This window comes from Protopterus annectens, chromosome 7.part0 (assembly GCF_019279795.1).
Source record: "Protopterus annectens isolate FY-2018-M chromosome 7.part0, PAN1.0, whole genome shotgun sequence".
NCBI classification, from domain to species: domain Eukaryota; kingdom Metazoa; phylum Chordata; order Ceratodontiformes; family Protopteridae; genus Protopterus; species Protopterus annectens.
Genome location: NC_056739.1, coordinates 1,981,129,598 through 1,981,143,134, shown reverse-complemented (window position 1 = coordinate 1,981,143,134; position 13,537 = coordinate 1,981,129,598). Strand labels below are relative to the sequence as shown.

General features: G+C 37.9%; 1 protein-coding gene across 1 annotated transcript in view; it reads left to right on the top strand.

Moving 5' to 3' along the window:
* Window positions 1-13,537, top strand: part of CERS3 (ceramide synthase 3) — a 734,999-nt gene that overhangs the window by 380,295 nt on the left and 341,167 nt on the right. The window lies entirely within an intron of this gene.

The window sequence follows — 13,537 nt, the reverse complement described above, 5'->3', positions numbered from 1 at the left end:
TCATTGAGGTGGCCCTCTTCTTCACTGTTGTGTGACCATTAATTTGTGCATATAAGATGGGGGTGTGGGATCTTCCCCCATATGGGGTACATGGGGACCCCCCCCCGAATAAAATCCTTTTTTCTTTATAACTGGAAGTATGTTCTAATGGGGTTCCTCTCTTTTGGATAAAGTTGCAAAAGAGCGAACATTTGTTGATCAAATATTTGGAAAATTGAATCAGCTTTTATGCCAATTGCCAGTAATTATGGGGATTGAAAGTTTGCCCTTTTCTTATGCAGACTGATCTAGGCATTGGTACAAGCACAAGTTATATGGAGCATGGGGTGCAGGGGGGCTTGTACTTGGCATAAGATGTTGTTTTTTGTGTTGTTATTTAGCTTATTTGGTGTACTAAGGTTTGATATCCTGTATTTTGAACCTTTATGCATTCCATGTATAACCACAAATCCATCCAAATAATATTGATTAACAGTAAAGACACTTGTAGAGACTGCCATTAATGAATCAACATGAATCACTTTAAATGAGGAAAACAAAAAGAGATACGGAAACCCAATAGTGCATCTGCTGAACCAGACTAAGCATGCAAAGCATAACTGTGAGGTACCAGGATCACAAAGAAATGTTTTGACTATCAACCTCTCTCCTCACTGGGGGTACTGGAAATTGACTATATCTACTACAGTAGTCAGTTATTCATCAGGTCACACTCTGAAAATCCTGTGAGCACAGAAATTTGGAAAGAAATTGCACCTTGTGTAATATATACCATGCAGAATGTTTCCATCCTGATTATTTATTATTATTAATCTAATTTATGAGTAGACACTGAGTTCTTTCTCAACTTTTAAACTCCAAACCCTTCATGTTCAAATCATATGCCAATATACTATCCAACAGGAAGTGTCAGCAGGTAAGAAATCAGACTCTAGACTCCAGTATAATTTGTGTATTTTTCTTCAAAGCAAAACATCTGTACATCCATGTTTGCTCATGTAATATTTTTCTTGCCCAGGTTCGGCCACTGGGCATGGTCTATTTTCAGACAAGATCTGACATAATAGTCATACTGATTAGGGATAATCTGACTAGAATGGAAATTCCTTTGCTCATTTTGATAAGCGCTATTAAATCTTGGGGGTAATTTGGCCACAATGGAAATAGCTTTACTCTTTTAAGCATCGGCTCTGGGATCTTTTACATCCACTTGATCCATCACCAGCGCACAGAGATGACAGTGTTGTTTAATCTGACTTCTTCCAACACTTTCTAAAGCCTGTAATATATCTGTCCAACTTAATTATAAATTATCTGATTTTGATTTCATATTCTTCTCAGCAAGACTATTTCATGCACCTGCAATACTCTCAGTAAAAATGCAGATCACATCTGTTTTGTGGTATCTGATGCAGACTGTGTCTTTTTCATTGCTCATTTCTGCACATCCTTTTTTCATCTTTGACATTCCAGTCCTCATATCGGCACTTTAGTTCTAGTGGTGTTACAGCTCCCTGCATGAGTCAGGATCACTAAGCATTCCTTATGATCTTTTTTCATTGCCTGCAGACTTCAGATCATTGGATCAGGCTATAAGTAGGTCTTTTTCATTTCAGCCTTTATTAGTGGTGCAAGTATTACTCATACAGATAATCTTGTGCCTCTTTTTCTCGTGTTCCAGACTATCACAAACATGCCCACACCTTGCTATACATCTTCACATCCTGTTCACTCCACCTTCTGTATGCACCCTCTTCTGGACCCTTGTGTTATTTGAAAAAAATCCCCCTAGCTTAGCCTTGCAACACTGTCACCGATTAGGCAACACTACATGCTGTTGTACAAAGCATGTAATTCTTCTTCTGCCTTCACTATGGATTCATAACACTGCTATACTCTATGTCCTGTTTTCATGGGAGTCTTTGATCCAAGCTACTATTCCATGATTCATGCCAAAGTCTGATAACTTAAATACTAGTAATTTCTGAAGGTCTATGAAAAAAGCCAGACATATATAAATAGGCTGAATCTACACCCCAAACTGTAACAACTACTTTAGTGTTTCAGTCAGAGAAACCTATAAGATTTATTTGATATGACCTTCCACTTTAAAATTTCATGTATCTTAAGTAAGTCAGTCATCATTTATTTTATACAGGAATTTGCAATAATGGCAAACATTACAATGAGACTGTATATAATGAACAATAAAACAACGAGAACAATACGAGTGTAAGTCATACACGATAATTTTGGTCTGAGTTCTATTAAAAAATATGACAAAATGACAAAGTCCTTTTAAAAGGACATATTGAGAATTGCTGTCATCTGCCAATCAGCTGAGAGGAAGACAACAGCTAAGGGAGAGGGGACAAACAACCCTGTAAGACATGCAGCATCCATAAAGTGGATGGTGCTAAACTGTGGAACTCAGTCTTAAAAGTTTTAAGAAACAGTTCATTTTATCTACAGTTTAAAATCTCTTTGAAGAAGTATCTCTCAAGCAGATTGTTCTGTACCTGTAACAACCCCATTAACAAGACCTCTTCTTATTCTAAATCATATCCTTCTATAGTTTATAATTCTAATGAAATCATACCTATCAGCATAACAATTCTGCCCTTTCCTAATGCCATTACCAATTCTCCACCTCATGCAATCGCATCAAACAACTATCACTAAATTCTCATGCTTTCACTATAGTAACCTCTTGGTTATGGGTCTGAAGAAAATGTAACTGTTTAGATAAAATATGCACATGCCTTATCTGCTGTCTGTGCTCTAACATTACAGTGAGAATACATACATACTCTGTAAAATAACACTCAGTATTCTGATAATCTGTTTTATGTGCTGCATATACTATGTTCTATAGATGTGTTTGAGAGTAACATGCTGTAAATACAATATAGTGTATGTAACATGGTGATCAGCTGATATAATCCTGACTGTTACAGTATAGTTTTACTGTTAATTAATTCAAATTTACATAATGTGGAGATTTTCTTCCCAGGCATAGGTTCATAGGTTCATAGGTTCATAGGATGATACTAGGCTATTGGCCCAGAGGCCCTTATAAGTCTAGCCAAGACTTTCACCCATGGTCCCACAAAGTATGCACCTGTTTTGCCTGTCCAGCAGGGACATAGGTGGGATCCCAGGGGTATATTTTCTGTATCCCATCCAGTCGTCCAGGTTCCTCTTAAAGTGGCCTAGTGAGGTACTCTGCTTGACATGGAGAGGAAGTCTATTCCACAGATGGGGGAGTCACTGGGACACAAATCTATCCTGCCAATAAGTTCTATTAATGTCACAGACCAGGTTGAGACCTTGCGTGCATGTTCCATGAGTGGAGTTTGACTTACAGATATGCAGCAAATCCATCAAGGCTGAGTCTGAGACAGCTTTGTATGCCAGACACATGTCACCTCTGAGCAGTCTGTATGCGACTGAGTAGAGGGACAGGGCTTTTAACTTATCAGTGTAGGACAGGTGTTTGAGACCCTGGATTTTCCTGGTCAGGAACCTGTGTGGTCTGTCCAACTGCTGCATGTGCATGGCAAGGTACATGCTGAAGGGGGCATTGTACTCGAAAATGGGTCTGATAAGGGAGGAGTACAGGGATGTTATGACCTCCTTGTTCCTGGATGAAATACCCTTACTTATGAGGTGGGCCATGTAGAAAGCCTTCTGTACAATGGAGGCAACATGGTAGTCAAAAGTCAGGTTACTGTCAACCTGGATGTTAAAGTCCCTCACGACTGATTGCATGCTTAGTACGTGGTTATTAATGTAATAATTAGTGGGGGCACCATTTTCCCAACAGAGGATAATGATGCATTTCTTGGCAATCAGTTTGAGGCCATGCTTCTGGCACCAGTCATTAGCTTGGTTAAAACCCTCTTGGAGGATTTTCACATCACTAGGGGAATTTATGACAGTACCCAGCTTGCAGTCATCTGTAAATTCTGTGAACCACAGACCACTAGTTTTGGCTTGCACCTCAGAAAAGTATATCCCAAACAGTAGAGGCCCCAAGACTGATCCTTGGGGGAGGCCGCTTGTTATGCGTCTACTGCTAGAGGTGGCTTTCTCTATTTTGAGCATCTGCTAAATAGGGGCTTTGCCCAATCACACTTTTCCAGTAAACAAAGGCCAATAAATAAACAAATAGTCACTCATGCATGCGCACAAACCTATGGAAAAATTGGAGGGGATTCAGTTCGCTTATGCTTTAGCTTTAGGAGGAAATCAGCACCCTGCAAAAAACATGCTGACACTGACAGGATATGCATACTCCACACCAAAGACTCCCTAAATGAGGACTATATTCAAAAAACAATAGTTGTGAAGCAGTAACATTAAATATTGTGCCACTGTGTTGCTCACGTTTTCTATATGATGAACTGAAATGTATGGTTGTTTACTTCTGCTTTCAGTGTTTTACCTGCTGCCCAACTCCACAGTCCTGTGTTTTTGGACAGAATGTTCATGCACACTGTTTTAATTGTTGGCATATTTTCTTATTTTTTCTTTGCTCTCTAATATATATATTAAGGAGCTAGTAAACTTTTTCTGGTGTTTTATGTCCTGATTGCCTTCCCTACTTTCTTTTGCTTTATATGACAGGGTTGTCTTTCATGCATCCCTCATATTTCTTCCTGAATGTTGTAACTTGCTCTTTAGCCTTCACTTCCATATCTTTTTAGAAATGTTTATATTCTACCACAGAAATAATCACTTGTTTACTAGCATGCCTTCTCCTGTAGAAGTAACACAGTTCCATAATTACTGAAGTAGTCTCTTACTGAGCACTGCGGCCTGATGGCCATTTTGTTCTTGAGTTATTTCTATAAGGCTACCTTAAACTACCTTAAACAAATAATATATTGCTAATATAACATTCTCTCCAAATATTGTTTTTCTCCTTTATATTTTTTCCCATTTAGTATAGTGTGCCAAATAAAATTAATAATTGTTAAACTGAATTATACTGATTTTTTTTAAAGTAGTTATGCCCAGGAAATTTATAATATATCAATATGCAGGCCTTTTAATATGACAGGTTTATTAAAATAATTTATTTTACTTTAAATGTTTTGGCTCCACTCATTATATAAAAATTACAGAGACTGCCATGTTCTGGGTCAGCTACATAGCCAGGATATGTCATTTCTAATTTTGTCTATATTTTGTAATTATCACACATATTATTTATACAATTCCATTCAGCACTATACATTTATTGCCAAAAAATATGATACAGAATATTTTTTGCATCAGTTTGATTAGTGTGCTATTAAGCAACCATGGTAAGAGATTAGGAGATCACAGTCATGTGATATATTGGTGGTAAGTAAAGGAAACATGATTATTTAAAGCCAGTCTTGTTACACGGAAAAACGTCTTTATAATTATATTTTATTGCAACAAGACAAGACCTTAATAGCACAAGTTAAACATTAAACTATATTTATTTCTGTTGGATTTACCTGTCTTTTTATAGTATGTTTTCTTTCTCCACTACCATAGCATGTACAAAATGTGTACAGTCAATATGTTAAGTTGTGGTGTGCTGAGCTATTGCTGCCTTAGGAAAATGACAAACTACAACTAATTCTGCCTCACAAGATACATACATAAGTTCTCTAAATAATGCAGTGATGCAAAAGACTTTCTGAATTATTTTTACCAGCAGGTTATAGGAAGCCCAAGATTTGTCCCACTCTTTGTAACCTTTGGCCTACATATATTATTTTTCAGATGAGCTTCTATGGTTTGGACCCTTTTATTTCTCTTGTCTGATTTGATTTGATATTTGAACAATTTAACAGTTGACATCTGTATTTTTTTTTTGTCAAAACATAGATCGTTGTAGACTGTTGCTACTTTCATTTCTTTAATATTTCTCTTGTTATTATTCTTGTTTCCTTCTTTGGACGGAGTGTTGATACAGTCTACATATCCCAAGGAGACATCATTATATATATTGTGCACTTTTGCTTTGGCATGTGTTTACAAAATTTGTATGGTGCCAGAAAATCGCACCATTTCTACATAACACTGGGAAAAATCCTTAATAACCATATTCGAGTTATGCAATACTTTTACTTTCTCTGTGGTTTCTAGAGAGAAACATGGTAAATGATTTGAAGTAAGGGGAAACTAAAAAAATAATTATAAATACTCTCAGAAGACATTTTTTAAAACACCTCACTATTTACTTAGTTCACCACCCAGATGACAGATTTCCTTGACTACTGGCTATATTGGTTAATTAATTAATTAATTAATTAATTAATTAATTAATTAATTATATGGTCACTGGCTATTTACATTTTAACCTTTAAATGATTATTTAGGCATGAATAATGGCCTGAAAAATTTACTAAGATTAACAATGCTTTGTTTAACTTTAACCTTAACACATAATGCCCCATGTCTTCACATTTTAAATACTTCCAAGATTAGTGTAGATATGTCTAAAAACAAGCAGGATACAGTTGTGCACCATCAAATCTGTTGATGGTCAGAAGCTTGAAAAGCAGATTATCTATATTAGTTGCATTGTTTTTGCCCCCATATCAACCTAAAGTAAAGGAAATGCTGGAAAAAACAGCAGAGACAGAAATAGCATTGTGACAGTAAGTCCAGGAGAGTACTAAATATAAAAATGGGAGCTAAAGAAACAATTCTGAAGACATGGGGATGTCAACGTGCTGAAGCTAGGGTTATTACTAAAGGAGATGAACCAAAATTGTATGTAACTTATGAGGAAGATGTTAAACTGTATACAAGAAATGACAAACATTTGTACAAAGTAAGTTAAAGGTGTAGGAAGAAGAGCAACCAAATGTCACAAGTCCTATGGAAAGAAAATAGACTGTGAAAGGTTTGATAATCAAAGTTATAGAAAGAATATAGTTAAACTTGTTTAATTTGTGTTTGTCAGTTAATAAGTTTTAAGTATGTATTATTCATTCTTATTATCAGAAAATAAATTTTTTTGAGTAAAAAAAGTTAAGAGAGAGGCTTCTGTAACAATGCTTTCAAGAAAACCTATGGTGCAAGCAAAACTGTCCTATAGAGAATAATTATCTGGACAACAAGCAAGCTACATTGAATATGCTGTGATATGGTGCTCAGAAGTTTCACAAAATTTCAGTCTAGGCCTCATGTAGTTTAACCCACATCTGTTCTCTCTGTGCCATTTATTAAAGCTCATGTCTAAAGGAACAAAACAAATATTTTTTTTTACACAAAAAGTACCCACATAAATTTTTATTGATACAAACATTTTTCTGTGTTCTTCTTCTTCCAGCTTTTCCTGGTTAGGGGTTGCTACAGTGGAACTCTGGCCTGCTAATGATTGGCAGTAGATTTTTATGGTGCCGAGGTGCCAGCCCAACGAAGGCACACCCATTCATACATGTCTTTCGAAAGCCACTCGACTGCGGGGAGGACATGCAGACTCTACACAGAAGGCGCTCCGGCCGAGAATCGAACAGGAGAGCCTTTTGCTGTGAGGCGGCAATGCTACCACTGCACCACCACAGCTTACAAGTTCATTTTGCAGCCTTTAGGAAATTACAGACCTTTAAAGATATCTTCCAAACGTGGAAGTCTGAGCATGCAGAACCATGTTTATGGCATAATTTATTCTTGTCAAACTGTTAATTTAACAGTTTGACAATTATTAAACTAATACACAATTACTTTCCTATGCTAATCCAGCATAATTAGAGCTAGAACCCAGAGTGACGTAAATGCCTCCTGCCTGGCCATTAACATTAATGCTATAAACACAGCTCCTTATGTTAAGACTTACATGTTTGGAAGACATCTTTAAAACTCTATAATTTTCTAAAGACTGCAAAATGAACTTTTCTTTTTACATAGGAAACTGTTTGCACGCATAAAGATGTATGCAAACACTTTTTTCTGTGAAAAGCAAACATTTATTTTGCACCTTTAGACATGACATTTAAGGTTCTTGATATGACAGTAATCATTCTTGGAAGAAGTATAGTAGAAAATGATTCTTAGGTTAAGTATATTAGAGTTTTACTTAATCCTTCCCTTGGTTATGGTCTGGATTCAGAGAAATTGTGACAGAAACTGAGTAGTTTTACTGGGAAAACTACTCATGTACTAATACACTTGCCCAGCATTTCCTGGAATTCGTTAATTCCAATGCCCTGGACTAGCTTGTTCTTACCCCCACTAGAGGTAGCAACATCCTTGACTTGGTCATTACTAACATGGGTGACCCTTGCTCTACACCACTAGTCAACTCCTCCCTGGTTAGATCCGACCACAAACTAATCACCTTGGAAATCCACATCCCCCTGCAAAGGTAATCACCATGAAAAACTTCTCCAAAGCTAACTTTTGGTTCCTAAAAACAGAGGTGGCTAACTTCATGGCACCATACAAATGGACAATAGTTGCATGACTGCCGAATCATACACCAATGCATTATACAAACAAGTACACAAATGCATGGATCTCGCCATACCCAATAGAACCAAGACACTCTCTTCCAAAAAAGGAAGTCAATCTGGTAGTCCCCTGCTATAAACAAACTCTATAACAGAAGGAAGAAACTGATGTAGAATACGGTGAAGTCACAAGACTGGAAAAATTCCATTATCAGCCTCAACAAAAAGCTGAGATCCCTCATCAAATCCTCTAAAGCTAGTTATGAAAGCAGAATTGCAGCAGATAGTAAAGGAAACCACAAGGCCTTCTATAGTTATGTAAAGAATTTCTACAGCAATACCCAGATTTGCTCTGAGCTACTGCACAATGGTACCTCCTATACCCAGCCAACAGATATTGCCAATATACTGGCCAATAGATTCAATGCCAACTTTACCCCTCTCCCCCCCAAAGGACCAATCACAATACCAGTAGATTACCAGGCACCCAGTATTACTGCTGCACAGGTTAAAACAGCACTGTCCAAGGCCAAGAATATAGCTTCTATGGGACCTGCCTATATCCCTGGCTGTGTTCTACATGAACTACAGAGTGAACTGGCACCACACCTGTGTCCCCTTTTCAGTCACAGCCTCACCTCAGGCTTTGTCCCTAATGAATGGCACACTTCTACAGTCATCCCTCTCCACAAAGGAAGACTGACTACAGTCCCTGGGAACTATTGCCCCATTAGCCTGACAAGTCTGATATGCAAAGCTATGGAATGCATCATCATAGACCTAATAAACAAGGATATAGGGAATCTCCAAACTCTGAATCCCACACAGTTTGATTTTGTGAAGGGTAGATATGTCTGATCAACCTGGTCAACTTCTTTGAGTCAGTCACCAGAGCTGTGGATGAAGGCAAGGTGGTTCATACAGCCTACCTTGATCTGGCCAAGGCCTTTGATACCATTCCCCACTCAGGAATCATAGAAAAACTCACTAAGCTAGGCATCAACCCCTATATCACTAGGTGGGTTGCAAACTGGCTCACAGATAGAACCCACAGTGTGAAAGTAGCTGACTCCAAGTCAGACTGCTGACCAGTCACGAGTGGAGTCCCACAGGGTTCGGTCCTGGGCCCTCTCCTGTTTGGTATCTACTTCTCTGAAGTCCAGGTCAACACGAATGGACTCTGGCTGACAAAGTTTGCAGATGATTGCAAGTTGAAAGCTATTATTAACTCCCCAAGTGATGTTGACCTCCTGCAGAAAGGCCTCACTGAGACCAACGACTGGTGTCAGAATTATGGCCTTAAGCTCAATGCCAAAAAATGTGTCATCATCCCCTTTGGGAAAAAACATGGTTCCCATGAATTACCACATCAATGGTAGTCCATTGAACACCATTGCCACTGTGGTCAGAAAGTCCTTCTATGTGGCACACCTCATTACTAAGGGTTTTGCATCCAGGAAGAAAGAGGTCATTGTCTCCCTCTACTCTGCTCTCATTAGGCCAATCATCGAGTGCAATGCCCCATTTGGCATGCACCTCACTAGACTCCTGCAACAACTGGAGAGGCCACAAAAGTACCTCACAAACATGATCCTTGGCCTTAAACAGTTGTCCTATATGGAGAGACGCAAAAAACTCCAACTATTCTCTGTCTCATATCGCCTACTTAGAGGCAATCTCTGCTTGACTAACAAAGCCATATCTGACCCAGCTCTGTTAGAAATGCTACATCCCAATCCCTTCACATCACACACTCCAGAGACCTCAACCTCAATACCACAATCAACAGATCATGCTGGAGGGATAGGTTCATAACCCAGAGACTGCCCATGCTATGGAATAGACTTCCCATACATGTCAAACAGAGCACCTCACTGGCCCTCTTGAAGAGAAATCTTGATGAGTGGATGGGAAATAGAAAATTCACCCCGGGGATCACTCCAATGGCTCTACTTGACAGAAGCACTGGGAACCAATGTCAGGTGGCATGATGCCAGGGTAATCCTATGGGCTAGGCTTGTAAAGGCTTCAGGGCCATTAGCTTAGTACACTCCTATGAACCTAATTCACAACACACTTACCTTCCTCTTTAAAATTTGCCATAGAAGTAGAGTTCTCTTCCCTCAGTTTGTGTACTCATCATATGCTGATATTCTTGTTTAGATAAATGGCTTACTCACAGCCTAAAATGCATGCAACATTGCTGATGTGTCAGCCTACAAGCCCCCCAAGGGATTTCAGTGTCATTTCTTGATAAACTGTGTTTGCTCATGGTGGAAGTCTGAAGAGACTTCCTAATCCTGTTTCTTATTTCTGTGCAAGATCTTAAACTCACCCATTTATATGTCTAAACCTCTTAGTGCCAAAAACCTGGATAAAGCCTAAAATAATGGAGGGACAAAGCCCAAAAAATAGGGAAAGATTTTAAATATTGTTCTTATAAGCTTAGAAAGTTCCTAGAATTACATGGTTTTTGTAATCATGCATTTTCTGAAGTATATAAAAATCTAAACTCAAAAGTATGTCATTATTTAGTGATTTCAATCCTTAGTGGCTTGCAAGAAAACCACAAATTTTATGAGGAACAGACCAAAAATATGAGGCAAAATTCTGAACATTCTGTGAAAATCTGTACAGTTGAGAATTCTGTTCCAGCTTATGTCACAATTCAGTAAATTCCATGCCAGTGGTAGCTGCTACAGTACAGACTTCCCCTTCTACTTAGATTACAAATCATTTACCAAAATAATTTTATAGGCAGGTCTTCAGATTTTTGTAGTCTAGAATAATTGATAGTGCAGCACATATAGGCAAATGCCCTTGACTGCAGCTGGCATATGTATTGTGTTCATTTATGTCTGGCATCTATAATGCTTACTATTCATATTAGATTTCTGGTTTTATAGTCCATATACTATTCCTCAAAGCAGATCTGTTTCAGTTGGCCAGAAATTTAAATTGTTGAAACCCATATGGTGAAGACCATATGATCGACAATTTAAAATATCGAAAACCAACTAGGAAGAAGAAACACTATTTTAGCGGGGGGAGGGGAGCCCCCTGCACCCCCCAACCACTGCTAATTGCATATACTAACTCTGAGATCACACTACAGTGGAGAAAAATAACATTCCCTCATCCCTACTGCACCACAATCTCTGTGCAGCTCTATTTCTGCTTCCTATTTGGTTTTCAATATTCTAAATTGTCAATCATTTGGTCAAGACTATATTGGTTTCGACAATTTAAAATTTTGATCAACTCCTTGAAGCTTACCTGTATCTGTTTTATATTTTATAAACATTCTCAAATGTATGGGCACATTTGTTGTGGCACTTGTATGTACTTTATATTCCAGATGACTAGGGTTGCCACCTACCCACTTTTTTCCAGAGTACCCGGAAATCAAAATGATTCTCCGATAGTCCAGAAAACACTGTACAAACTCCAGTAAACAGACTATCAGAGTTTGTTAAATTGGCTGATATACTATGCTTTTTTGTTAAATTGGCTGATATACTATGCTTTTTTTACAGAAAAGCATAGTGAATTGGCTGGAAGCAGGCATCAGGAATGGAAAAAGAAGGCATTTCCATCTGCTGATGTCACAATGACATCACAAAATGAGCAGAATGTTGATGGAAGAGGGGACAGGAATGGGCAGGGTTACTGGTGATGTGAGGGGTGTGGCCTTACTCTGGTTTTAGACAGAACGAAAGGTGGCAACCCTACAGATCACTTTCCCTGGGCAGGCCGTATATGATCAGTAGATATGTCTAGCAAACAAAAGGAATATAAGCTAAAACACAAAATGTACACTTATAGTAAGTGGGTTCCTACACAGGAAACTCTTGTCAAACTCTGCCTGCTGCATAGATTTAAAGTACAGCAAATTGACTTACTCTCAAGGCAGTAACAAACAATGCCATTCACTGTGGTGCTTAAGTTATTGTCTGTTTACATTTACAGTGCATTTTAAAGATGACTGGCTACAATAAGTCATGCACTGAGACTGCACTAGGCAGTGTTCTTACACTGTCACATTGCTGCAGCAGTGTTTTCTTGCTGTTTATTCTTCTTGAAGTAACTTCTTTACATAGATCATACGGTTGAGATTAATTACAGTTATTAAGATGAAAAGGTGGACTCAGCTTAGTGGCAAACAGGGTTCAAGCCTTGATTGCAATTTACATCAACTCATACTCCTAAAAGGAAGGAATAAGCTGTAGGAATTTCACCTCTAGTTGGGAGGGAATAGGCCAATTGGATGGGTAGGAAGGAGGATTAAAGGTCATTGGTGATTAGGAGGTAAAGAATGCAGCAAGACATGTTAATAAGGTGAAAAGCAGCAGAGCTGAGAAAAGTCATGTTCAGGGAAATTTATAAAAACGAGAGCTGTGGCCAGTGTGCAACATCATCATACTTTTGTGACATGTAGGGAAACCTACTGGCAACTAAAGTTCAACGCATTGAACACTCCGGGTCTCAATGATCACATATCCATAAAGCCTTATTTAGTAAGGAAGGCAATGAAATTATGATTTCTACAGGAGTGTATACATACATGTACACATATAGCTTCTATTAGACATAGATAGGACACACACATAACCTGACTGGAATATTTATATTTGCATTTACATTTTTAAATACATATATTTTTAATATATTTTTATTATATGTTTACAACAAAAGGATGAGAAAATAATATATGCTTGGTTGTACTAAAATAAAGGTTCTGTTCATTCATACTATTGATGTTCTTTTACATGTAAAAACAACGTTTCTTTAAATATTTGGCACCTTTTTTAGGAAAAACGGTATTTAAATGGTGGAATGATATGTACTGTTTATACTTGAAAAAGCCTTGCATTGGGCAGGTGAAAGCGCTTGTGCAACTTGATTTTACAATAAACCTGGTTTCGAGCTATTTTCAGTGTGCCTGGACCATTTGTATTTGTGTTTACTGGTGATTTAATATATTGTTAGTTTTCAGTGAAATGAGATTCATAAATATAAAAGCTAAGTAGGTTTGGAGAGGGCATATATGTTTTATTTGCCCAACAGTGCTTACATTCAGTGAAATATGATTCAGT